The sequence below is a fragment of the Lemur catta genome, chromosome 15, assembly GCF_020740605.2.
Source record: "Lemur catta isolate mLemCat1 chromosome 15, mLemCat1.pri, whole genome shotgun sequence".
In the NCBI taxonomy this organism is placed as follows: domain Eukaryota; kingdom Metazoa; phylum Chordata; class Mammalia; order Primates; family Lemuridae; genus Lemur; species Lemur catta.
In genome coordinates, this window is record NC_059142.1 from 28,024,818 (window position 1) to 28,051,989 (window position 27,172).

Genomic DNA, 27,172 nt, shown 5'->3' on the forward strand with positions numbered 1-27,172 from the left:
TGACTGTATCTACCTAAATTAAAACTGATCTGGAGGCTGGGTGTGGTAGCTCATGCCTGTAATCCTAGCACTCTGGGAGGCTGAGGTGGGAGGATCATGTGAGGCAGGAGGATCAACACCAGCCTGAGCAAGAGCGAGACCCCTGTCTACCAAAAATAGAAAAAATTAGCTAGGAGTGGTAGTGTATGCCTATAGTCCTAGCTACTTGGGAGGCTGAGGCAGGAGGATCACCTGAGCCCAGGAGTTTGAGGTTGCAGTGAGCTATGATGACATCACTGCACTCTAGCCAGGGCAATAGAGCAAGACTTTGTCTCAAAAAAAAAAAAAAAAAGATCTGTATCTGGTCTTAGGTGACACTTATGAAAAGTATTTATACCTTTTATACCTTACATATAAAACACCAAACTCAAGAATAACCATGTTGAAAAATACATAAATTATTATTATAAATCTAAGTGGTGACAGTTCATATTTCTACTATGTAATTCAGTTATAATAAGAAAACCTTAATATATTTAAAATGTGGTATATCAGATTATACAGAATTATTAAATTCTACTTATCAAGGTGGGTAAAATTGATATTGAAACCTTGTAACTGTAGAATTGTACAGATATAAACAAATAATACTGTGATGTATTTAATGTAAAATTTATAATCCAGATCTCAGGTGTAGTTTAACTTTATCACTATATAAAGTTAAACATGATAATATTTTACAAAGGCACGAATAATACACTTTAAAATTTGATGTTAGTATATCATATGCAGTAGTATATATGTATGTTAGTACATATTACATATTAATACATATATGCATAGAGAGAGAGAAGGATTATGGGACTAAGCAAAAATGGAGAGAACAAAGACTTGAAGTAAAAAGATGAAGGGAGTATAACAAATCAGGAAAGTTCAAGAGGAATAAAAGAATCAAATTCAAATGGAATAAAAAAGGTAGGAGAGCAGAGAGTACCTGCCAAGCCAAAATAATTATTAAATATCCACCAAAAAAGTAGTAAATTTCATGTAAAATGATCACTGTTCCCAGTATTTACAACCATATTACATAGAGAGTTGTTGAAAAATTATAATTATAGTATAAGGCAAGATACAGTAAACATCATGTCCTTGGGGGAAAAATAAGTAAAATATAAAAGCTCAGAAAAGAGAGACATACTTAACTTGGAATCTTCAAGGAAAGTTTCAGGGAGAAAGGAGACTTTAAATGGCCTTTGAAAGATGGGTTAGATTTACATAAGTAGAAAGAAGGAAGAGTACTCTAGGAAATGTGAAAAATACATGCAGAAAAGACACAAATGGGAATAAGAATGGTGTGTGGGGAAGAAGTGGGCAAGGAAGAAAAGTGTTAAGTGTAACCTTAGCAGAAAATTACCCCCCTAGACCACATTAAAATGAAATTAGGCAGAAAGTTCATGTGAGGAATAACAGGGGAAAATGGTTAAGGATTACAAGGGATATTTATAGAATAACATACTTCATCAGAGCCTTAGTTTTCATTAAGTAGACCCACCTGTGTGCTCCTTGGTACCAGTCCCTCTCATCAGCTGTCTAACCTCTATGTATGTGATACGGCCCACTACCCCAAAAGCTCAAAGTCCTAGCACTCACTTAATAACTTCTGGAAGGAAAATACTGCTCCATTCACATGGGTCCTGAGTGTAGCTACTAAGTCAGTCCAGAAAGCCTGGAATTTTATACTTGAGTAGGATGTGGTATTCCTATACCAGGTGGATGAGGAGGGAAAGTTTTGTTGCTAACGAAGTAATTCTTAACATTTTAGGGTTATAGACTTGAGAATCTAATAAAAGTTCTTCATTACTTTAGCAGATATTGAGCATACATCCACATACTGGGGATAAGGTTAAGAATAGGACAGTGTCTGCCCTCAAGAAATGTACAGTTGAGCAGTAAAGACAAAACATTATTGAACAATCATAGGCTGCCACCTCTGATCAGTGAAATTAGATTTTCCCTTTATTTCTGTTCATGTCCTTTATAGCATTTATCATAATCTGATAATGTGTGATAATTTCTATTCTGGTTATCTATTGCTGCATGTTAAACCATCCTTTAAATTTAGTAGCTTAAATCAATTCATTCTCTTTCAATGTTTTGTGGATTGACAAGGCTCATCTGTATAGTCCTCACGTGATCTTCTCACTTGTGGCTGCAGTCAGATGGTAACAGGGGATGAAGTCATCTAAAGGCTCAACTGGATTGGATGTTGGCTCACAAACATGGCCAGCTGATGCTGGCCATTGAAATTCAGCTGCGGCTGTTGACTGGAGTACCCACACAGGGCCTCTCCATGTGGCTTGAGCTTCTTACAACATTGTGGTTGGGTTTTAAGATGGATTATTTAAAAAAGAAGGGAAAAAAAAAAAACATTCCAAGAGATCCAGGCAGAAGCTGTTAGGCTTCTTGAGACCTAACTTCAAAAGTTTCAAAAATTACTTTTGCCACATTCTATTGGCCAGCCCAGATTCAAGGAGAAGAGTATTAGACTCTACTTCTTGACACAAAAAACAGCATGCATATACACAAAGAGAAGGAATTGATGATGTCCACCACAGACTATCAAAACCGGTCATTTAATACCTGCCTTCCCCACCAGATCAGAAACTCAGTATTAAGACAGGAACCATATTTGCCCCCTTTCTGTGCTATGTACACATTACAGTGGTTGGCACATAGTAAGCCCTCAATAAATATTTGGTGAATTCAGTTTTCAAAAGTACACAAAAAATGCCACAAAATTGTGCTAGAATGAAAGTTCTATAAAAGAAATACACTTTCTGGTGGCAGAAAGAGATATCTAACTGAATTCTATAAAAGAAATTTACTTTCTGGTGGCAGAAAGAGGTATCTAACTGAAGCCTGAGAAATTAGGCTACTTGATAAAATGAGAGTATGTGATTAAACTGTAATACTTGTTGAATGTCTGAAATATGTAACAGGGTTCTTGTATGTCACATCAGGAGAAGGCAATAGGCTAGGTATTTGCATGGTATACATATATGCAAAGGGTCACATCTGGGAATTATCTAAGAAAAAATGAAAATAAAGATGCCTTTTGTTCAAACAGAAGTCAGCTGTCAAATGAGCAAGAAAATAACTAGCAGATCGTAGCTGATTTTTCTGATACTACATCCTACATTGCGACAGAGAGGTTAGCTAGTGAATTTTGCAGAGTTCCTAGGATCAACTCACAGAGACACATAATGAAAGCAGTGAAAATTTAACCTACTACTAGAGAGAAGAATGTAAGCAGGAAAACAAGTTAGAAGGCAATGAGTAATGAAGATTTGAACTAAGGGGGTTGCGGTAAGAATGGAGAATGAATCTGAGACACATTTCAAAGGAAACAATGACAGAATGACAGCAAGTAGATGAATAACTACTTTCTCATAGACATGGAAAAGAATAAGTCATGAGCCTGAAGGAACCCTAAAGAGGTGCTGCTTGATGAGGAAAAGAGGAAGAATCTCTATTTGGATATATTGAAACGAAAAGTGAAATATTTCCTATGTTCTGTTAGAAACTGGGGCTTGAGCTCCAGTGACACTGTGGAGCTAGAGGTGTAGAAGTCTATGAGCATAAACAGACTCAAAAAAGATCATTTAATTGCTTTTATTAGTCAATCTTTTAGCCCAAAACAGATGAACATTTTATGTCTGGTTGGATAGTCCATTTTATGGTATGTCATTATGAAATTTCTCAATTTTGAGAATACAAAGGCAATGTAGCTGAAGCATATGCCAGTTAATTATAGGATTAATTCAGCTGATCTGGCTGATTAGGTGAGTTCTGGATCATTAACCAAAAATAAATTTATCAAAAATCATTTTAAGTAAAGACTGAATTTTTTCCTTTTCTTTTATCCTTTCCTCTCCAATAGAATGAATTCATTTAACTCTTTAGTTGATTAGTTTTAATCTTTATAATAGCATGTAAAAGAATGTTCAATTTGTCTGCCCTCCCTCCCTCCCTGTTATTGCTGCCAGAGACTGAGAGGCAGAGAAAGGGAGAGGACTAGACCTAAAGCCTTCAAATTCTGCACTGATGAATACATTCATTACTATTACATTGCTGAATATGAAATATTCTTGTCTGTCCACCTCCTCTTCAACAGCAGCAAAGAATTAGAGCAGAAACAAATTGAATTCTTTCAAATGTTACTAAGAAGATGAAAACAGATCAATTAAAACTAGTTAAAAAGAAGCAAATTCAGAGAATTGGCATTTAGTGAAGTGGATTGCTTCTGCTAAATAAATGTATCCTTCCTCCCTCACAATTACATGCGAAGCTACATCATGACAAAAAGAGTACTATTCTATCAGACTGAAGAGCCTCATTCTTCTGTCTAGGGCATACAAATAACTCTAGTCACCTTGCTAATCTTGAAGAAATAGTCTAACTATCTGGATGAAAATCAAGCAAAAGAAGAGTTTATGCAGTTTGATGTGTGAAAAACTTCAAAAATAGAAACCTGAAACAAGAGTTTGTATAGAGAACTGGCATTTTCATGTTTTAAAGAAAACCGTTATCTCTGAATGTGGCAGAAGCAATTTTTTTTAGACCATTACATTTCAAAATTACTGTTTCTTTTTAAGCATTTTATTCTTATAATTGTAATTTTGCTCCATATATTTCAGGCTATAGCAATAATTATGAGTTGTAGACACTTATTTTAAATACCAAACACATTTAAATTGAAATATCTACTAACTGCTAAACACCACTAAGTGAATATACATTAGATAAGACTTAGATGTCTGGATCAGAAATGCTACTATTGTGTATATTTTCCTTGAAATAATAAAATTTAAATCTTTAAGACATCAAGAAATTTAGATTTACATTTAGGTATTAAGGATTCCTAATTCACTTTCCATTTTCTTTACTCCATTATTTATTCATTGAGTGAAACAATTTCTGTATTGGTTATGTATGCTCTCTAAATCCTTTGAAATGGCAAATACTATACAAATGGGAATAATACAAAATGATTAGTCCACAGGGTTCAAGAATAACAAATTATTAAATCTACAGAGAAAAATCAGTTTTTAGACTCCCATTTTTAAAAAACAAATTTTGGGCCAATAACGTATTAGTACTTAAGTCATGTGTATTCAATGAACTTCTGCTCAAGAAACCTAATCGGATATAATCTATTACTGTGGGAATTTTGTCATTATAACTATTTACATCCAGTCTGGGAGCCAGTGAGGTCTGGGAGTCACACAGCCCTGTATGCTATCTTTGCCACTTACTAGTTATATGACTTTGGGCAAGTTATCTTTCTGAGCTTTGAATTCTTTATCTAATAGAATTTGTGTGAGAATTAAATATGTTATGCACACAAAATATGTGGCACATAGCTACAGGTATCAGCTGCTACTGTTATGTTAAATGGGTCAACTTAACATCTGTCTCCCTCCCCCAATTCTCAAAATCAAAATTATATAACTAGTCTCTAGTGGTTTTCCATATAAGTTTGGAAGAAGTCCTTCCAGAAATTTATCTAAGGAAATTATCCAACTGAAGGCTGATAGTTTATTCACAAAGATTATGAATGCAATGTTATTTAAATTAAAAATTAGAATAAACTCAAATATTAAAAATAAGGGACTAATTCATCAAATTATGTATAATCTGCAGATGGAACATTAGGCAACAACAAAAAATATGGAAATCTACATAGCAATATGCAAAGTATCATATATTAAGTGAAAAGGGCAAAATACATAATACGATATGATTGCAACTCTGTAAAACTTATGTCTACGGAGAGGGGACTAGAAGGGAATGCACAAAATAGTGAAACTGTTGTAAGGGTGGCAGAATTATGCATTAAAGTAGTCACTACCTCCTTATCCATGGTTTCCCTTCCCACAGTTTCAGTTACCTGTCAACTGCAGTCCAAAAATATTAAATGGAAAATTCCCAAAATAAACACTTCATAAATTTTAAATTGCATGCCATTCTCAGTAGTGTGATGAAATTTCAAGCCATCCCTCTCCATCCCACCTGAGACATGAAATCATCACTTTGTCCAGCATATCCATACTGTATATGCTACCCACCCCGTTAGTCACTTAGTAGCCATCGTATTTATTAGACTGACTGTCAGGTATGGTATGACAGTGCTTCTGTTCAGGAACCCTTATTTTACTTAACAATGACCCCAAATTGCAAGACGAGTGATGATGACAAATAAAATATGCTAAAGAGAAGCTGTGAAGTGCCTCCTTTAAGTGAAAAAGTGAAGGCTCTTGACTTAATAAGGAAAGAAAAAAAATCATGCCAATCTCGTTAAGATCTATGGTTAAGAATAAATCTTCTATCCACGAAATTGTGAAGAAGGAAAAATAAATTCTTGGTAGTTTTGCTGTTGCACCTCATACTGCAAAAGTACTTAACTAAGATGGAAAAGGCATTAAATTTGTGGAAGACATGAACAGAAACGTATTCCAATTGATGTAATCAGCAACCAGGTTTGGAGGCATCCACTGGGGGTCTTGAACATATCTCTTGCAGATAAAGGAAGCTACTGTACTTTCTCTCCTACATTCCATAGATTTCATAATATTTTTTATTAAAAATAAAAGTTATACTATTCCTTTAAAAATTCAAGTGCCAGTACAATTCAATGGGGAAAAGAATAGTCTTTTCAACATATGGTGCTAGGACAGCTAGATATGCACTTGTAAAAAAATGAATTTGGACCCCTATCCCCACCAAGCACACAAATTGTCTCAAAATGGATCATACATCTAAATGCAAAAGCTAAACTGTAAAACTTTTAGGAGAAAACATAGGAGTAAAATCTTCATGACCTTGGGTTAGACAACACCAAAAGCAAAGTGACAAAAGAAAAAATACATAAACTGGACTACATCAAAATTAAAAACATTTGTGTTGTAGATGGTACCATTAAGAAAGTGAACAACTCACAGAACAGCAGAAAATATTTGCAAATCATATATCTCATAAGGTACTTGTGTCAAAAACATGTAAAGAACTCTTACAACTCAATAATAAAAGACAACCCAATTTAAAAAATGGGTACAGGAGGCTAGGCACGGTAGCTCACACCCATAAGACCAGCACTTTGGGAGACTGAGGTGGGAGAATTGCTTGAGCCCAGGAGTTTTAGTTAACATAGCAAGCATTTGTCTCTACCAAAAAAAGTAAGAAAAATCAGCTAGACATGGTGGCTTGCGTGCCTGTAGTCCTTGCTACTCAGGAAGCCGAGGCAAGAGGATCGCTTGAGCCCAGGAGTTTTGAGGCTGCAGTGAATTATGATAGCCTCCTCTAGTCAGGGTGACAGAGAGAGACCCTGTCTCAAAAAAAGTGGGGGGTAAAGAATCTGAATATTCATGAAGTCTGAGCAGGAAGATAATACAGAATACTAAACATATGAAAAAATTAATTATTAAAAATGTAACATTTAATATCTTAAAAAAATAATTTGAATAGAAATTTCTCCAAAGGAGATACGCAAATGGCCAATAACCATATGAAAATATGTAAAATCCAACCAATACATTCAAGACATTTGAACTTGAGTTTCCTCTATAACATCCTTACTAAAGCAGTAAACTAGCCTTGGTCAAACACTACGCACATACACTACTGCCTCTCAAAGCATCCTGTTATTTTCTAGATAGCTCTCATCACTAGAAAATTCTTCTTTCTTTTGTGCTGAAGTCTTCCCATAACCTTTGGTTTCCAAGCTGTTTTACGGCTCAGATTAAGTCTAATCCTTTTTTCACATGATACTGCTGTCATTTGGACATATGTCAATTCTCTCAAACATGGTACCTAAATCTGAATACATGCCAGGTGTGGCCTAACCAACCTCCCTTGTTCAGAAAACTATAATAATTCAATTTTGGCAGGCAAATCACATTGCTGCTTCATATTAAGTTTCCCAGTAAAACCCCCTTTGTTATAAATGCTCCTATTAGGCTATTCATCCTTCATCAATTCTTTTGACTGACTTATTCCAACCGAAATGCAGGATTATATATTTAGTTATACCAAATTTCTTATTTAAACCAATCTGCTAAGTCCTTGTTGCTACAGACTTCCAGATTATTTTCATTGGTTGCATAAAGGTCCATCAAGCTTTGTGTGTCATCTCTGAATTTGATCAATATGCTGTCAATGTCCTTACTCATTGCTCACCTCCAATCTTTTGGCATTTTCCTATTGTCACTAATTCCTCCAAGGGTTGGCTTTCTTACCTACAATTTCACAGCAACCTCAGATATAATTAATTCAGGTTAGAAAAAAAGTCATATTGAGCAGTTAAGATTCTTTCTTAATTAATTTCATCTATACTAGACCTCAGTTCTCCTTTAGTAAGTGATTTTTTGTTGCTGTTGTTCCAGAACAAAGATTGTTCTCCTTGATGGAAAATATGGAAACAAAATAGGAGCTGTTAATATTAAATAGGCATATATCTTCCATATTCCTGTTTCTGAATATAATTGTAAAATCTTTAAAATTATCTTTAACATATTCCTCACATCTGTTAATTCTGAATTTTAACTTTTCTTTAATTTTAAATTTGTCTATTTCTATATTCACCTTCTATAAATATCCTTTGTAAAATCTGAGTTATTATTGTTCCAAGTGGAGTCACAGTTTTAGTTGCATTTGCCTTTTTTTTTTTTTTTTTTTTTGAGACAGAGTCTCACTGTGTTGCCCGGGCTAGAGTGAGTGCCGTGGCGTCAGCCTAGCTCACAGCAACCTCAGACTCCTGGGCTTAAGCGATCCTACTGCCTCAGCCTCCCGAGTAGCTGGGACTACAGGCATGCGCCACCATGCCCGGCTAATGTTTTCTATATATATTTTTAGTTGTCCAGATAATTTTTATTTCAATTTTTAGTAGACACGGGGTCTCGCTCAGGCTGGTCTCGAACTGCTGACCTTGAGCGATCCACCCGCCTCGGCCTCCCAGAGGGCTAGGATTACTGGCGTGAGCCACCGCGCCCGGGCGCATTTGCCTTTTTAAAAAACTCATTGTTGGCCAGGCGCGGTGGCTCACGCCTGTAATCCTAGCCCTCTGGGAGGCCGAGGCGGGTGGATCGCTCGAGGTCAGGAGTTCAAGATCAGCCTGAGCAAGAGTGAGAACCCCTAAAATAGAACCTACTAAAAATAGAAAGAAATTATCTGGCCAACTAAAAATATATATAGAAAAAATTAGCCGGGCATGGTGGCACATGCCTGTAGTCCCAGCTACTCAGGAGGCTGAGGCAGGAGGATTGCTTGAGCCCAGGAGTTTGAGGTTGCTGTGAGCTAGGCTGATGCCACAGCACTCTAGCCCAGGAAACAGAGTGAGACTCTGTCTCCAAAAAAAAAAAACTCATTGCTATAATTTATAATTGTAAAATTATACAATAATTTTTTAGTGTTTCCCAACTTTCCTAGTCTGTCATAAGGTCATGACTGTATATTTTTTGGTCAGTTTTTTAAAGTTTTCTTACCACAATCTAAACAATGCATGTATATGTGGCTACTTCTAGAATTCTCCAACACAGTTATCACAAACTTTATAATGATACAGTCATTTTTTTCTAAGTTTTCTTCCTTTTTACCTTGTTTCTCTTAAAGCTTTATTTGACATGTTTATTTTTTCTTGTAATCCTTTAAGTCTTCATTTCTGAAAAAAAAATTTTTTTGAGCCAGGGTCTCACTCTTTTGCACGAGCTAGAGTGCAGTGGTATCACGTCATCAAAGCTCACTGCAGCCTCTAACACCAGGGCTCAAGCAATCTCCAAAGGTTTGTACCATTCCTACCTGCCAAGCAATGCTTCCTCATTGGGTGTAAATAGATCCAGAGCAGCAGTACCCTTCATTGCATCTTCTACCTCCCCCTATATTTACTAAACAAATAACATTTTTTGTTTGGAAAAAAAATAAAAACACAGTAAGCAAAAAAAGATTTTGAAAAATCTAAAATCTTACTATCCAGAGAAAATCATTGCTAATAACTTTGTGTATATCCCTCAAGACTTATCATACAAATATATATTTTTCTCTTACATTCTAAGAAAATCTCAGCAAGGCAAGAATTTGTCAAACACTCAGTGTTATGTTTCAAATGCATTTGGTTGGCCCTGGAGCCTGCTGAGAAATCTGCTCTTTTATTTGAACGTTTCTCCTATCCAAAAAACATCTACCCTTACTCCAAATGCTTATAAATCTTATATTCATGTCTTAACCAACTATATTTACCATTATAGATTCCCAGCCTTCAATTCAAGCATTTTGATAAAATTAGAACTCCTTTCACAAACTTGCCAATCTTCCTAATTATAAGAGTTATTATCAGAAGTAATGACTAGATGTGTCAATTTGGACTAAATGTAATGGTATCTAATACAAAAATAATTCCCAATGAATTGACATAAAAAGCTATAAATTTCTAGAGGAAAATAGAAGAGAACAGGTGGGGAAGGTTAGTTAAACCCTTTTAAATGTAACACAAATCCCAAAAGGCATAAAGAAAAAAATTAGCCAATTTGACCAAGTACAAAAATTTAAACTTCTATATAAGAAAACTATTCCATAATAAAATTTTTAAAGACATTTTATAGACTGGGAGAAGCCATTTGCAACACACAACACTCAAGAGGCTATCCATAATACATAAAGATTTCCTACCAATCAATAATAAAGATAAAAATATAAAAGTTCATAAAGGATATAAATAAGCAATTTAAAGAAATACAAATCACCAATGAGCATAAGATGCCAAACCAATATATTCAAATAAGATTTTTTTGCTCATCAGATTGGCAAAAACTGAAGTTGAAAATATCTAGTGCTAACAGCATGGGGAAACCTTCTCGTCATATACTACTGGAGTTAGTGTAAACTGATATAAATATTTTGAATGATAATTTGAAGAATTAAAAAAAAATTTAATGTGTATCACCTATATTCCAAAAATCTCAATTCCAGGAATTCATCATACAAAAATATATGCAGGTGTACACAAAGATCTACATTTATGAATGGCCACTGCAGCGTTCTTTGTAATGCAAAAACCTGGAAGCAACACTTATCTTCATCAATAGTGGAAAATTTAAATTATGATTCACCTATAATGGAGTATTATGCAGAAGACAAAAGAATGGGGTAAATCTTTACATGTGGATATGAAAAGATAGCCATAATACACTAAAAAAAATTTTAGGGTGTATAATAATCTCATTTGTGTTTAGGAAAAAAACTGTGTGAATAGATATTGCTATAAAGAATGAATGCACAGAAAAATCTAAAAAACATATATATGCATCAAACTGATAAGGAAGACTTTTACATCTTAACATTTTAGTAATAATTTATTACAACCAGCATGAGTTACTTTGGTAAATACACATTTTTAAATAATTACATCTACTGACAAAAATTGAACTAAATTTATCTAGTAAAAGGGGCACAACTGAATTACAGACTATTCATAAAAGAGACACTATTTTTTCAACTGCAGGCTGCAACCCATTAGTGAGATGCAAAATCACTTTGAAGGGATGCCCCAAGCATATTTTAAAAAATAAAAGACAACAGAAAACATTAGACTGTATTATACTTAGTAACTATTGTCTTATAATTTTGGATATAATTAAAAACTTATATGTGGGCCTTGATCACCAAGCAAAATGTATTTCCTATTATGAACTTTGAGCAAAACCACACTAGGACCCTTAACAACCTTTCAACATTATATTTTCAAGGAATATTTCATGACTTAGTAATAAAATGCTCACTTGAAAATGTTAAAATGAAAAAATCAGAGCACAAAACTATATGTGATATATGTATCTTCTCAATTTAGTTGTAAATATATTTGCATAGAAAAAAGGGCTAGAAAAGATATTCCCAAAGGATGGCTATTTGGAGTGGCAAAATACAAGTAATTTTTCTTTTCTTTTTTTTTTTTGAGACAGAGTCTCGCTTTGTTGCCAAGGCTAGAGTGAGTGCCATGGCATCAGCCTAGCTCACAGCAACTTCAAACTCCTGCCTCAGCCTCCCAAGTAGCTGGGACTATAGGTGTGAGCCATCACGCTCGGCTAGTTTTTTCTATTTTTAGTAGAGATGGGGTCTCATTCTTGCTCAGGCTGGTCTCAAACTCTTGACCTCAAGCAATCCTCCTGCCTTGGCCTCCCAGAGTGTTAGGATTACAGGCATGAGCCACCGCACCTGGCCTTTTCTGTTCTTTTTCCTTATAGTCTCAAAATTCCTACAATGAGCATGTGTCTTTTATCTAATCAGGGAAAAAAATGCTATTTAAAACATATTAAATTACAATGTATATTTTACCACAATAAATGTACAAGCATATATTTATTCATCAAGTACTTACTGAAAACCTCCTATGTACTAAGCATTGTCAGTATTGTAGGTATTGATAGGATAGGATGGTGAGCATGGAGCTCATAAACTAGTAGGAAATTCTATAGAATAATATAGAATAAATTCCTTATATAGTAAGGTAAAACTCTATTTATAGAATAAATAGGGCATTATCATTCTTTCAACAGTTATTTAATGCTTTATGCACTCTTCTAGAGGTACTTGTTACCCTCCATATACACATTATACTGACTCCTCCTAGGCATTAGGTTAAATGGTACTTTAATAACAATCAAATCCTCAATTTATATTTTTTAAAACTTACATACTTTGGGTAAATTTCACACTGGTGTCAAATTTAGAAAGGAAGAATATTTTGTTGATAAATAGGATTCATTCTTTTTTTACTATTAATGAAAAAATATAGATCAAAGGAAAAAGGTTCATAAAATATCTTCTCATGTGAAATATAAAGTTACAATGATCCTTTCTCTTTAAGAGTTCCACAGATAATTCCATGTTCATACTGTTTTTCAATTTACTAGATTACAAATTTACATTGGAAAAAATAAAAATACCTTAATTATGCTATTAAAAGCCATGATTGTTGGGCACAGTGCTTGCACCTTTAATCCCAGTTACTTGGGGGGCTGCAATGAGCTATGATTGTGCCACTGCACTCCAGTCTGGGCAACAGAGTGAAAGTCTGTCTCTTAAAACAAAAACAGAAACAAAAAACCACATGATTAGGCATACCTATGATTTTCTTATTCAAGATTCCTATAGCCTACCTCCTCTTTTTGGAACCCTTCATCCTAATGGTTAAATTTTCCTTCATTTTCTCTTCTGGGTTTTTCTCTAATTTAGTTCTCTTTTTCTTAGTTCTCCTGATTATAACAGAGGCTGGTGGTATTCAATGAAACCACTTAACCAAGTTAGTGTTTTGAAGGGACAGATTAACTTTTAAACATAATTGACATATTAAAACACAGCCCAATATTCATAAGTTCGTAAGTCAGGTATTTCTACAGGTGCTTAAATAACTTCCAGTATTTATTTATCAAAATAAAGCAACAAGTGACACCTAAAATGACCAATTTGGTAAATTAAAAATGAGGAAATGACACATATCAAGGACAAATATTTTATTCATGTGTACCACAGACATTAATTTAAAAATGTACTTTTTGTAGAGAAAAACTTCAGTAACTTTTATCAGAAAAAAATATATTACTAAACATCCTTTATATTAATTTTTCAAAATCAGTATGCAAATTTATCTAGTTTTTATTTCATAAAAATCCATTAAGTGTTCTACTAGCTTCTAAAAAGAAAATTAAAATTACTGGACTTTCATTTGGGTCAATCAGTGCTGAAGATATGAATATTTTCCCTGTCCCCCTTTTTTTAAACTACAAATGACCATCTACAATCACAAACATCAAAAATGGCATGCTAAAACAATCTTTGAAACTCAACTAATTTTAAGTAAATAAACCTTGATATTACTAAATATAATCAGTAAAAGCAAGAATAGCATTAAAAATAATTCAAACAAGGTATTGTTCAGATATAGGCTGAATTTGTTTAAAATATTTACTTGGAAACATCTGACATTTAATTGCTGGAAAATGTTCTTGGTAATGATTACAACAAAGTCAAATGAATTGCTAGTTAAAAATATAACAACATTTTAGTAGAGTGGCAACTGTGAAGTTAGATGGTACCAGCTCATACCCTAGCCACTTACCAACAGTTAAACTTAGACAAATCTTTTACTTTGTACGTCGGTTTCCTTACCTATAAGAATGATAACAGTACCTATCTCTCATTTGGTTGTTATGAGGATTACATGAATTAATGTATGCAAAATACTTGGACCAAGTGCTCTATATTACAAGCATTATTTAAGCATTTCTTTATTACTATTATAAAGACAGCTTAAGTTTATAAAACTATAATATCACATTAGAAATAAAAGATCCATCTAGATGAAGATTTATATTAGACTTGCTTGCTACAGATTATCCTAGTTCTTATCAATTCAATAATGTATAAGCCAAGATAACTGATATTCTTTTTTTTTTACTCACCACTATACTAATGAGGACAAGATAAGTGGCATTCTATGAACAATTTCATATTTTTAAAAAATCACAGATAAAGCATTCACAGACAAGTAAATCTAGAATACAATTTATTACAGAAAAATATATTTTTAAATATTATCTAAACCACAATATTTCTGACAATACTATTTAGTCACAAACTATATTATAGAGAATAATGTCCTAAAAGGCAATCTTAGCAATATAAGGATGTGCATATTTCTGACAATACTATATTATTCATAAAGTATATTATAGAGAATCATGCCCTAAAAGGCAATCTATGCATATAGCAATATAGGATGTGTAGATACTATGTTCAATACATCTTTTCTTAGTCTTTAATTATAAAACCATGGTGATTTACTGTGAATACATTCATAGAAAATGGTCATCAATATTCAAAATTATTTACATCCAAGTATGCTTAAGATTGAACATTCTAAAATATTGAACATTGGTCTTCACTGAGGTATAGGAAATTTTGTATTGAAAATATCCTGTTTGTTTTCTTCTTATATATGTACTATGTACTAAATGTTAGTTTATTATTTTTAACATTATACACATCTGTAACTCATTTAAATGCAACTTTTATTTGGATTCCTACCTTCTCCCTAACGCAGTGGTTCTCAAACTTCAGTATGTATTATAATTACCTAGAGTTTTTATTTAAAACAGATTCCTGGAACCTATAGAAATTCTCATTCACTGGATATGGGCAGGAGCATAGGAATCTGCATTTTTGACAAAACACTCCAAATTATTCTGATGTAAGTAATTCATGTCCAACACTTAAGAAACACTGCTCTAATAATTTAGTTTATAATATACATGCTATGCTTTAATTCGTTAAATATTAACTCAATGCCTTACAAGTACAAGGCTTACTTAGTGCTGTGGATCAAACATGAATTCTGCTTCAAGGAAGGTATAGTTTAATAGAGGAGATGAGACAGCATATAAATAACTTAAAATAAAAAGGAATTATTATATATCTTTTAAAAATATAAAGATAAAATACTGGGGTAGTTCAGAGGAGGGAATGATACTACAGCTAACCTCAGGGAAATTCTTCTAGTAGGAGATAGCATTTGAAATGAGTGTGGAAGCCTGTCTCTTTAAATTATAAGGGCAGAAAAAATAAACTAATAAATAATTCTCTCATTGAATGATAAATGTGTCTATTAACATCACCCCTTCAAACTCAGAAAAATTATTCCCTATCTCCTAAATTTTTTTATGTTGATTTATTATCTGGGTCATGGTCTTGTGTTGTCCTGTATATCCATCAGCAGCTTGGTGTGTTTCTATCTCTTCAGACATGTCCTTGAAAGGATCTGTTTTAGTACTTTTAGTACATTTATCCTCTGAAAGATAAGGTCACACAGTGGATACTGATACAGAGAAACATACTTATCCTTTCACAAATCTTTAGGAAGTAAATAGGATTTAAGCATAGTTGAAATGGAAACACTTTAGGCAGTCTTCAAGTTCTAAAATCTCCACACAGCTTGGCATCAGGTAGCATGATGAGAGAAATGATCAGGAAAAAAAAAGAGAGAGAAAGAGAAAGAAAGATTTTACAATTTAGAAGCTATTGTTCTAAAAGCCAAATAAAACAAATTAGAGGGCAGAAGTAGAGCATAAGACTCTTCTGTTTCCTCATTATGGGGCATCTTGTTTAACATGAGTGGCTTTTCTATGACTTTTAGTTTTTAAAATTCCAATATCTTCCCAGAAATGCAGCAAACTCAGAGTCTACAGAGCTCATTATTAACTGAATGAATGAATGAATGAATGAATGAATGACTTCCAGGTCATTTGTCTGGTATTTCTTGCAGGTTTATCGTTCTTTATTAAGAGAAATAAAAGTTAGCCAGAGAAGCCCCAAATGGGCTCTGCTTTCTCATCTCCAAGCCATTGCACATGGTAATCTCTCTGCTAGAATGCTTTTCAGCTCCCTCCTCCTCTTGGATAACTCCTACTTAGTCTTCCAAACTTAATTTAAGCATCCCCTTCCAGAATCCAATGGCCTACTTTGGCACACCCGCCTCAGTGTCCCCATAAAGTCCTCTGCACTGCAGTATCTTAACTCTTATCAGTATACTGTATAAAGGCAGCAAGATAATAAGCTCTGGAGTCAGACATATCTGAGTTCAAATTCTGATTCTACCACTTACTGTGTGACCTTAGACAAGTTACCTAATGTGTCTCTAAGAATTAATTTTCTTATATGAAAAACAGAGAATAACAGCATGTACAGTGGTTAGCATACCACTTCATACATAATAGAATAATAACTTTTATTATACTCACATTGTATTGTACTTGCTGGTTAGCTTTTCTGACTTTTCCTCTAAATTGCACACTTCTTGAGGAAACGCACATGCTTATTTCTGGATAAGTAGCATTTAGCACAGTGTTTGTGCATATGGTAGGTACTTAATGTTTTTTTTTGATGAATAAATATTACTCCCATTATAGTAAAATTAATTTGCCACTTGAAATCCTTTCTGTAATGAGGTGGAAAACAATTGAATAAGTAAAATTAAAAAAAGAACTCATTGATGTCAGTTGTTTAAAAATAAGGATTTACTTTTAATTATACTTATTATGAAATACCAAATGACTCAATATCTTGCTTGAACATAGCTGATCATATATGCCTAAGGAACCACATACCTATAATTTTTTCATGGTCTATATTACCACAAGAATTACCAAGCCACACATAAGACTATGTTTCTCTGACAATCACTTAGAAAAGTTATAATAAAATAAAAAGCCTTTTAAAACTAAAGAAATTCTCAGTATAGAAAGCTTAATTAATTACAATCTTTTATAGTCCTTGGGGAGATGAGAAGACATTCAGTTTTGTAGTTTGTTAATTTTGACCTATATAAGAATATACTAATTATTCAACATAATATTTAATGAATTTTTTTAAAAATTTTTCTTTTGAAGAAAGTAGTTTGACCAAATAATGGACTTTTCTATTGTGATTTTCTATTATGATGTTTAATTAGCTGGTTTGAATAACTTTAAGGTATAATTTTTGCTATTCATTTGTAAGGTCTCATTCTGAGAGAATGCTTTTATTTCATATTTGATCTTCAATATATTTCAATTAATTAATTAAACTTAGAGATGAGGTCTCACTGTGTTGGCTCAGGCTGGAGTGTAGTAGCTATTTACAGGCATGATCATAGCACACTGCAACCTCACACTCCTGGGCCCAAGCAATCCTCCTGCCTCAGCCTCCCAAGTAGTTGGGATAACAGGTGTGTGCCACCACGCCCAGCTCAATTATATTTTCATCTTCAATATATTTTTACAGACCTGCACTAAAGCTAATATCACTTGTCCTATTTCCTCCTCTTTTCCTTGACAGTCAAGGATAGTTTTATCTTAATATTATACTTAAATATAAACTGGATATCTTAATATATAAAATGGAATTCTGGTTCTAAAGGACAAGCTTTACTTTGAGCCATTTTTCAATTAATTATGCAAAGGAATGATTTTATAATGATGATTCCAAAACTACGTTACAGATATAGATCCAATGATGAGGGTTATATTCTATGACACTTTTAGAATACAAGTGATGTATTTAAATGTTAATTTATAATTTAAATGTTAATTTATAATCCACTGCTTATCAATAACCAGTATTTATTGGCTTCTAAAAGATCACTTACTGAATATATAACATTAAAATAGACTGCAAACTAAACAAAAATTTTTCTCTTTTCCCTAACTGAAAAAAAGGATTTCTTTTCAAAACAGATACTTGTTGAGTAGATGGCTACTATCTCTATAAACAGTATAGAAAATAGGTCCCACTTTGGCTACTTTAGTAATATTGAAACTGAAAATTTTAAATAGATTGCAGGATTAATCAAGTATGGAAAAAATATCCCCAGGCATTTTAGTAAATGAAAAAGTATGTTTTTAAAAAAAATTTTTTGCCATTGTTATGAACCATAAAGTTCTTAACTATTTTCTTTAGTCTATTGTTTAAAGAATTTTTTTATTTTAAATTGTGTTTTTAATAATTGTTAACTTTTTCTTTTTTTTCATTAGAGGCAAGAGTTTAAGGAAATATTTGGTGCAAAACCCTTAGACTGCTCTTTATCTATCGGTATTACCTGAGCAAGATAGACTTTTTGGGTGGAAAATAAAATAAAAATCTAACCACCCTTCCTGCTCAAAAGGGAGGTTAGTTATAGTTAGCCAGGAAAGTAGATGCTCCACGCAGAAGAAGCAGAATTTACAAAGGCAGAAAGGCCAGAAATAACATGATATTTTTAGAGAATCACAGTAAGTTCAATAATGCTGGAAAATCCAGGGAAGCAACATTAGAAGGGAAAGAGACCAGTGGCAGGGAAATTAGACAAGAGACTACTAATCAACGCAAAAAGCATGAACTAAGCAAATGGCAGTGGTCAAAATTCAATTTCTACATTTGCACATTCACTGAGATTTTTCCCTATAGGAAATATGTTTGTAATGTAGCATGAGAATCATAAAATGAACATCAGAACTATAACCTCTCAAGTCAAACTGCCTAGGTTAATGTCCTAGTGACAACACTGATGGTGAAAACATGTTCTTTAAATTCTCTGCCTCAGCTTTCTCAACTGCAAAATGGTTTAATAATAAACGCTTTATCATATACTTTGTGATGATTAAGAGTTAATATAAAATAGTGCCTAAACAAGCTCTCAATAAAAGTAGTACATAGCAGCAACAGAAACAACTTATTACTCTTACTGGTACTATAATTATTGTTTTAGGTACAGACACTGCTTTGCAGGTTTATACTGTTAACTAAGTCTTACAGAAAGATGTTTTTATTTATCAATCCAAGATTAGAGAATACTTTGGGCAAATGGTTTTTTTTAAATGCAAATTGGTTTTATCTGTCTTAAAACACTGAAAATTGATGCATAATCAACTTTCCATGTGATTCTGAAAACTTTAAAATATTGTTGTTTTTCTGATTATATATAGATTATGAATAATAAGCCAAGTATCTTTCTCTAAGATGAAACTATAAGCTTCCTTAAACCAAGACTATAATGAACTAATAAATATTCAGAATTGCCAGAAATCAAATATGAAAACCTCAGATATCATTCCTATTGCAAAATCAATGATATTGTGATTTAATGACTGTCACCTCTCATATTTACATAACATGTTTTAATAAAGAATATGATTATTGCTTAAAATATATATACCTCCACACATTTAAAAAAATACTACACTCTCTCTCTCTCTAAGGGAATTACATTTAATTTTTTGTTGTTTGTATTTCTCATGTAGAGGTGATGTTAGCTGTAGTATAATATTCTCAAAAAAGTTGGCTTATTAGTATTTATTTTAGTTTTTGTATTTAGATTGTCAACGTTGAAAAAATGTGAGTAAGATACTACTACATAAGGTCAAAGTTCAGATATTGCACCTTGTGGTAAAAGCAGGTCAAATACTTTAATCATAACAAGACAACAACTGTAATGTTTCTAAGGAATCAAGTCACCAGGAAAAAAATTACCTTTTGATATTTCTAACCAGCAGACTAGTCTTTTGGTTCTTTTTCTTTGTTGACTTAAACTAAGATAGGAAGTAATGAACTGGTCTTTCTCAGAGCTATACACCAGAAGGTAAAGTCTTAAGTGAAATTATACATGAGGAATTAAGAATACTCTCAATCTTTTAACTAGCTCATTACTCTCCTTATAGTATCACTGTTCTTCAAACTTGTCATTGTTCACAATATTCTCAAAAGAATTTACAAAAGAATACTCTTTAAAATCCATGAAAAATGTTCATTACAAAGTTGTGGAATGTTAATCAGTAATGAGAATTACAAACATTTCTATAGCTAGTTGAAAATGTTAACAAAAACAAAACAAACACATCAATAAAAACATAAAATAGGAAGCCGAACTTGAAGTGGAGATGTAGGAATGAAATATTCTATTCTTTTGTTTCCTTTATTCTTTACCTTTCAGAGAGCAGAGAAGGAAAATAATAAAAAAGAGAAAGAAGGGGATGAGAACAGACCTATAAAAACTTGGAAAGAAAAGAGTCTGGTAGACTAAGCAGAGAAAAAGTTGAAGATTTATCATTTATTCAACATTTATTGAGTGCTTACTATGTGTCAGGAACTGTACTAGGTACTGTATATAAAAAGGTGAACAAAACCTTTTATCTCTTGGACTCAGACTGGGAAAAAGACATTAAACAACAAATAAATGTATATAAATTGTGATAAGTAGATATATACAAAATGTATAGAATGCTATGAAAACTGAAAAACAAGACTTTAGACCAGAAGTAAGGAAACACTTCTATTTTATTTAAGATAAAAAATAATGGTTGAATTGGACAGTTGGAGAAAATAGGAAAACAAATGTACAGAGACCCTGAGGTAGGAGAGAGCATGGCAGGTTCTGGGAACTAAATCAGTACCACTGTGATTGGAGCATAGTAATTTATCATGAACAGAGGTTGATCAAGGTGAGACCAGATAAGGTGGCCAGGGGCAATTAGGTGGGGCACTGTAGGTCTCCTCAAGCACGGCAGATTATACCCTAACTATAATTTGAAGACATTATGGGTTTTAAGCAGAAAAGCAACATGATCTACTTACAATTTTAAAGAGCACTCTGATTGCAGTACACAAAATTGTTTGAAGGGAAGGAAATGTGGAATGAGAAATACCAGTTGAGAGTATTTCTCTATCCCAGCTAAGAGGTGATGGTAACTTGTATCAGCTTGATGGGAATGGAGACAAAAAGAAAAGGACAGAGTATTTTGTTTTCATTTAGAAGTGAAATTAAAAGACCTCTAACCAAAATAACTAAAATGCTCTTCCATCTTGCTTCTCTATTGTGGTGTGCAGAATTTCTAAAATGGCCCCCCAAAGATGTCCACTGTAATCACTGAAACCTGTGAATACTAATGAGACATCACTCCCGTGATTGTGTTATGTCACAAGTTGATCTTAAGATGGGCAGATTATGTGTGCCTGATCTAATCACATGAGCCCTGAAAAACAGAGAGCTCTCTCTGGCTGGCAGCAGCAGCCTGAGAGATTTGAAGCATGAGAAGGATTCTATGTATCACTGCTGGTTTGAAAATAAAGGGAGCCATGTGAGAAGGTGAGTGGCCTCTAGGAGTGATAATCAGTCCCTGCCTGACAGCCAGTAAGGAAACAGTTGACCTCAGACCTACAGGAAGGAACTAGATTCTGTTACCAATCAGAATGAGCACGGAAGTAGATTCTTCTGAATCTTACCGCTGATACCTTGACTTTGGCCTTGTGAGACTTTAACCAGAGCAGTGAGCTGAACCTGCCTGGACTTCTGACCTACAAAACTGTAAGATAACAAATGGGTATTGTTTTAAGCCACTATGTTTGTTACACAGCAATAGAAGATTATAATATATTCATGTGCAACCCTATAAATGATATGAGGTGATATTAACAATTCAGTAATTTAGATCAGATTATTCTCTAGTTATAGAAAGAAATCTGGGGGAAATAAATTCAGCTTGCTATTCTTCCAAAGGCTAAATAAAGATGTATCTGGGGATTGGAGTGAGAACACTTTTGTGATATTATGATAGGTTTTCATCCATAGGTCCTGGCTCATACCTCCCATAGATAGTCTTATAATGTTGGGGCATTTTAGGCCTCAGGAAACAGAGCCTCTCTCTTTGACCTTCTCCTGCCCTCCTTTCACCTGTGCAAGGCAGGACTCTAATCTGAGTGTGGGTCATAAGACCCTCATTCCAGAGAGGGTCCTGCCCCATTATTGTAGAACAAAGAATGCTGCACATAGAGGCCAAAAAAAATCTGGATAGACCTTGACGGGTTTAGATCATACCCTTTTTGTCCAAACACATTGCTACACAGTTGTCAATCATGCCTATCCAATAAAGTCTTCATAAAAGGCTCCAGAGAAGAGCTTCCAGATAGCCGAACACATGGAAATTCCTGGAAGGTGGCATGCCCAGGGAGGGCATGGAAGCACCAAGACCCTTTCCCCAGACCTGGCCCTACGTATTTCTTCTCTGTATCCTTTGTAATATCCTTTTTTTTTTTGAGACAGAGTCTCACTCTTGTTGCCCGGCTTAGAGTGCCGTGGTGTCAGCCTAGCTCATAGCAACCTCAAACTCCCAGGCTCAAGGAATCCTCCTGCCTTAGCCTCCCAAGTAGCTGGGACTACAAGCATGTGCCACCAAGCCTGGCTAATTTTTTCTTTATATATTTTTAGTTGTCCATATAATTTCTTTCCATTTTTAGTAGAGACGGGGTCTCACTCTTGCTCAGGCTGGTCTTGAACTCCTGACTTCAAGCAATCCTCCCGCCTTGGCTTCCCAGAGTGCTAGGATTACAGGTGTGAGCCACTGCGCCCGGCCTGGATCCTTTGTAATATCCTTTGTAATAAGCCAGTAAACATAAGTGTTTCTCTGAATTCTGTGAGCCACTCTAGCAAATTAATCAAACCCAAAGGGGGGTCAAGGGAATCCCAACCTGAAGCTGGTGGATGGGTCAGAAGTTCTGGAGGCCCACACTCGCAACTGGTCTCTGCAGTGGGAGGGGGCCGGTTTGGGGGACGGGGCCCTCAATCTGTAGGATCTGACGCTATCTCTGGGTAGATGGTGTCAGAACTGAATTGGGGGACACCCATTTGGTGTCCACTGCAGAACTGATTGCTTGTTTGATGGTGGGGAGAAAACCTACCCCTACCCATCACATTTGATCATAGAAGTCTTCTGTGATGACCGTGTGTTATGAGTGTAAAGGAAAAATAGTTTTTTTTTCCAAAACACCTGTTAAATATGATTTTAAAACTGTCAGATCTGTATTATAGAATTAAAATTTTTGTTGTTCTGGGTTTTTTAAATATTAAATCTAAACCTGAACTGTTCTTTATGATAGCCACTAGTCCCATATGGCTATTAAATATTTGAAATGTGATATTCCAAATATGCTGTAAGTATAAAATATACACAGGATTTTAAAAATTTGGTATAAAAATGTAAACTATATCACTAATAATATTTTAATATAGATTACATGATGAAATGGTAATATTTTGGATATATTGGGTTGAATAAAATAAGATATGAAAACTAAATTCACCTGTTTCTTTTTGATTTTTAAAGTATGGTTAATAGAAATTTTTAAACTATATATGTTATTATATTATATTTTTAAACTATATATATGTTACTATATCATAGTCAGCTATAAGTATTCTCTTTTCCACATAGTTCAGTGGCAATAATGGCACACAGCTATTAAAAAATAAGGTTTGTGGTATGGCAGTGCGAACAGTATCAAGAACACAGAGAAATCAGACCTTTCATACAGTGCTGTTGGACAAAGCAATTAGGCAATATTTAACAAATTAAAAACATACATAATATCAATCTGATAATTCTACTTCTAGATATATACCCAAGAAACCTATGAACATATGCACAAGGAGACATGTCCAAATTGTAGCATTATTTGTAGGGCAGAGGCTGCCAGCTATCCACCAAGGTTTTGTACTCTTTTTCCATAACATAGAATTGTTTCTTGGAATTAACTGCCAAGCCAGTGACACATTTCCTAGCCCCATTGTTTGGGAAATGTAGGTGGTTGCCATATGACTTGAATTCTAGCCAATGGAAAGTGAACAGAAGTGGAATATGCCACTTCTAAGGACCGGCCCTTAAAAATCTCCAACACCATTCTCCACTCTATAAACATAAGAATATGGATAGATGTTGCTGCCTAGAGCAACCTTAGAAACCATATCATGAAAATGACAGAGACTTTATCAGCCTGGGTCCCTCGATAACTCCTTAAAATACAGCTCCTTCTTCTCCACTGAAGGGACTCTATGTGAGCAAGAAGTAAACTAACATTATGTTTAGCCTTTGAGATTTCAGGACTAAGCCATAACTTAATGTATATGTAATATCCAAAAACTAGAAACAACTTACATGTCCATCAATAGGAGATTGGATAAATAATAGTACAATCATACAATGGAATATGTATGCTAAAATGAAAGAAATAGATCTACAGGTATCAATATAAATCTTAAAAAAACACTTTAGTCTCAAAATAGCTCGTTAACAAAAACTCCACCATATATTGACCATACAAATTCATGTGTAGTAATAATATTAAAACACAGACCAGAATATATTCCCAGAATTCTCAGATTACCTCTTAGAAGAAAGAAAAGGGAATGGGTTTAGAGAAGGGGATTACAAGGAAGTCTTCAATTCCATATGAAATGTTTTATTTCCTTAAAAGAATCTGAAGCAATTATAATTTGTTGAAACTAGACGATATTTTATTATTCTCTATTATTTTCTAAATGTTTAAATTATTTCATAATACCAATAATCTTTTTCTTATATAAATACCTGCTTGGAGGGTAAACTAGTAAAACTTTGTTAGAGGACATTTTTAAATTACATTATCAAAAGGCTTAAATATCTTTTAATAAACATTTTATTTTATTGAGACAAAGTCTCACTCTGTTGCCTGGGCTACAGTGCCATGGTGTCAGCCTAACTTACAGAAACCTCAAAATCCTGGGCTCAAGCAGTCATCCTGCCTCAGCCTCCCAAATAGCTAGAACTACAGGCACACACCACCATGCCTGGCCTAAATATCTTTTAATATAGCAATCTCAACATTAGAAATATATCCTAAGGAAATCAGAGACTTACTCAAAAATTGACCATCACAATATTCTCAGAGTAACCAAAAACTGGTAACATTTCAAATATCCAATAGACTTGTGATTAAATTACTGAGTACTCATTAAATAATAATTACAGAGAACATAATGGGACATGAAGTGAGATGTGTGGGATTTAGATGAAACAAGATTGATAACTGCTGAGGCTGAGTTCTAAGTATACTATTTTATTTTTTATATACTATTAAAACTTCCTAAGTTTTTTAAAAACAAGTTAAAACAGTAAGAACAATTATCTTTTTTTTTTTTTTTGAGTAGGGTCTCACTCTGTCACATGGGCTAAAGTACAATGGCGTGATCATAGCTCACTGCAGCCTTAAACTCCCAAGCTCAAGCAATCCTCCTACCTCAACCCCTCTCAAGTAGCTCGGACCACAGGCATGTGCTACCACACTCAGCTAATTTTTTTTTTTTTTTTTTTGTAGAGACAGGGGTCTTCCTTTGTTGTCTGGGGTAGTCTCGAACTTCTGGCCTCAAGTGATCCTCTGCCTTGGCCTCCCAAAGTGCTAGGATTACAGGTGTGAGCCACCACACCTGGCTTTTTTTTTTTTAATCTCTTAGCTCATTCATTGGATCAGCCAATATTTATTGTGTGTTATATATGTGCCTGGCACTGTAAGACCTAGGGATATGATGGCAAATGAGTAGCTAGTAATGTAATGCAATTGCCTCCAAACATTTGCTCAATCACCCTATAAAAAAATCAAGCATCATGAACCCCCCAATGTATGTATACTTCTTTATTATACACATATATGTACACACATACCATTTTCACTAATAATATTTTAGTATTTCTCTCTTTAGAGATGTAGTCTTACCATGTTGCCTAAGCCGACCTTAACTCCTAGGCTCAAGTGATCCTCCTGCCTCACTCAGCTTTCTGAGGAGCTGAGACTACAGGCACACTACCACTGCACCCAGCTAATACTTCAGTATTTCTTTAGGCAGTATTTCCTTATTTCATATATACCCATATTTCACATAATCTACTTAACAATTCTATTTTTGCTGATTTCTCGAATATTGATTGTAACATCTTATAAAAAATCTAAAGTAACTAAGAGAACTTCAGGCTCTTAAGTTTAGTTGTTTCTTATGCTTGCATTATAAATATTATGTCTAACGCATGATTTCTTTGCAGATATTTTTAAAAGCCAATTGTCCATTTCGTGAGGGTTAATTTTGTTAGAACTAGGAAATATAATTCATAAATTCATTTAATCAGGCATAAGTAAACTGCAATACTTTGTAATGTCCTAAAAATTAGAGGAAAGATGCCACTGTCATCCCCACTCTGAGCTGTGGAAACTGTACTCCCTCAAGATACCTCATCTATTATGTTTGATGTGCAATCAGTTATACAGAACAAGTTGCCAATCTCAATAAATATGTCAAATATTAATAGCACTTAATTTCATATTTTATATACAAGATTCTAGTATTTTCTTCCTTTGCCCCAATGAATTATTTTAGGTGCACCTTACGTTGAAGACCATTGGTCTAGTGAAGGAGCTATAAATATTTGTTGATAAAAAATAATGAATTTAGAAAGTACTTACAAGAAGAATAGCATTGGGTATCATGTAAGGGCACATGGAAGGGACTCCTAGCTCACTGAGTGTGGGAATAGTGAATAAAGGCATCCTAAAGGAAATAGTGTTAAACAGAGACCTAAAGAATGGATATGATTGGATGGGGTGGAGGTGAGAGTGGGTGCCAGGAGAGTATGGTATTACAAGCAGAGGGAATAGTGTACTATGTGCAGCAGTGAGAGCAAGCACAACACAAACTAATATATTAGTAATCTAATATAGCTGAATTGTACTTTCTAGAGGTATAGATGTGAGATGAAGTGGGTAGATAGTGATTCCAGAGATG

The 27,172-nt window shown here is 34.0% G+C and overlaps 1 protein-coding gene and 2 long non-coding RNA genes across 3 annotated transcripts in view; all 3 read right to left on the minus strand.

Moving 5' to 3' along the window:
• PPM1E (protein phosphatase, Mg2+/Mn2+ dependent 1E) overlaps window positions 1–27,172 on the minus strand; it is a 186,132-nt gene that overhangs the window by 153,311 nt on the left and 5,649 nt on the right. The window lies entirely within an intron of this gene.
• Window positions 9,677–13,047, minus strand: LOC123620422. The gene is made up of 3 exons (XR_006728837.1): window positions 12,972–13,047; window positions 9,832–9,917; window positions 9,677–9,694 (listed from the first exon to the last, which is right to left on the minus strand). It is a non-coding gene; the product is annotated as an uncharacterized LOC123620422 (long non-coding RNA).
• Window positions 13,088–16,937, minus strand: LOC123620421. The gene is made up of 3 exons (XR_006728836.1): window positions 16,821–16,937; window positions 15,918–16,014; window positions 13,088–13,105 (listed from the first exon to the last, which is right to left on the minus strand). It is a non-coding gene; the product is annotated as an uncharacterized LOC123620421 (long non-coding RNA).